Raw genomic sequence first — 2,246 nt, forward strand, 5'->3', positions numbered from 1 at the left:
AGGCAGCGCTCTACCTTCTGTATACATGACATTGCAATGTAATCTAGTTCAGAGAAAATGTCACCTTATGATAAGAGTGCATTACTACGGTATAGCAGACACAAGTAGCCTATGTTAAACTACAGGCAGGCAGTCCCCTGTGCTGTAGGGTATGAATTACATTACCCAGGCAATCTAGTTCAGAGAAAATGACTAATTATTCCAGACAGGGCCGGATTAATGCAGCGGTTTAACAGGAGCTGAAGCCCCCCCGGGCCCAAGCCTGTAGGGGGCCCAGGAAGAGCAACATTTATACTTTTTTTTTTTTTTTTTTACTGCAACCACCAATCACAGGAGCCTGCTCTCAATGAGTGTAGATAGCTTGCTGCAGATCTGCTAATCATCAGATGTGGGGGGAGGAGAGGAGGTAGGTGGCCCACATGGGTTACTGGGGGGGCCCTGCCTTGATCCACATCGACGGGAGGTGGAAAGCTTCAAGTTCCTTACATTTACATTTACATTTACGTCATTTAGCAGACGCTCTTATCCAGAGCGACTTACAAATCCTTGGCGTACACATCACCGACAAACTGAAATGGATCACCCACACAGACAGGTTGGTGAAGAAGGCGCAACAGTGCCTCTTCAACCTCAGGAGGCTAAAGAAATTTATCTTGGCACCTAAAACCTCACAAACTTTTACAGATGCACAATTGAGAGCATCCTGTTGGGCTGTATCACCGCCTTGTACAGCAACTGCACCGCCCGCAACCGCAAGGCTCTCCAGAGGTGGTGCGGTCTGCCCAACGCATTACCGGGGGCAAACTACCCGCCCTCCAGGACACCTACAGCACCCGATGTCACAAGAAGGCCAAAAAGATCATCAAGGACATCAACCACCCGAGTCACTGCCTGTTCACCCTGCTATCATCCAGAAGGCGAGGTCAGTACAGGTGCGTCAAAGCTGGGACCGAAAGACTGAAAAACAGCTTCTATCTCAAGGCCATCAGACTGTTAAACAGCCATCACTAGAACATTAGAGGCTGCTGCCTATAGACATAGACTAGAAATCACTGGCCACTTTAAGAAATGGAACACTAGCCACTTTAATTTTTACATTTACATTTTAGTCATTTAGCAGACGCTCTTATCCAGAGCGACATACAGTTAGTGAGTGCATACATAATTTTTTTCATACTGCCCCCCCGTGGGAATCAAATCCACAACCCTGGCGTTGCAAACGCCATGCTCTACCAACTGAGCTACATCCCTGTAAACATTATCCCCTTAATAATGTTTACATATCTTTCAATACTCATCTCATTGGTATATACTGTATTCTATACTATTCTACTGTATCTTAGTCCATGCCGCTCTGACATCGCTCGTCCATATATGTATATCTTCTTAATTAATTCCTTACTTAGATTTGTGTGTATTGGGTATATGTTGTGAAATTGTTAGATATTACTTGTTAGATATTACTGCACTGTCGGAGCTAGATGCACAAGTATTTCGCTACACCCGCAATAACATCTGCTAAATATATGTATGTGGCCAATAAAATGTGATTTGATTTGATTTGATTGGGTAACTGATTCAGGGCCAACCCTAGCATTTTGGGGGCCCTAAAACACCTTAGTCACCCCCCCTCTTGACGGCTGTCACGACTTCAGTCGAGGCTGCCTCCCCTCCTTGTTCGGGCAGGTTTCGGCGTTCGGCGTCACCGGCTTACTAGCTACTGCCGATCCATTTATCATTACTCCATTTGTCTTGTCTTCAATCACACACACCTGGTCCTTATTCCCTCATTAGTCATTGTTTAAGTGTTCCCTCTGCTTCCTTGTCTGTGTGGGTGATTGTTTATTGTGGAGGTTAGTGAAGCTTGGTGGAGCTCGTGTATTTTGTATCGACGGGAGCATTTCCCGTGTGTCTTGTATTTTCCAGTGCACCTGTTTTGTGCCCTGGAGTGTGTTTGACTCATTCTGCATAAACCTGTATTTTGCGGATTAAAGCCTGTTATTCTGTGATTTACCCTCCTGCGCCTGACTCCTTCAACACCACCTCATCACAACGGCAGAGAGAAAGTTGCTTTCCTGCAATTCTACACATTTTAACATGGGGCATAGAGAAACAGTTGCAGTTTTAAAGCAAGTTTTCTGCAATTCTGCACATTTTGCCATGACTCATGCCATGTTAATGATATCCGAGTGAGAGTTTTTTGAAATCTTTTTTTTTTTTTTAGGGGGTAGATCAGCTTTAATATT

The sequence above is a fragment of the Coregonus lavaretus genome (genome assembly GCF_964263955.1).
Source record: "Coregonus lavaretus genome assembly, contig: HAP1_SCAFFOLD_3907, whole genome shotgun sequence".
In the NCBI taxonomy this organism is placed as follows: Eukaryota; Metazoa; Chordata; class Actinopteri; order Salmoniformes; family Salmonidae; genus Coregonus; species Coregonus lavaretus.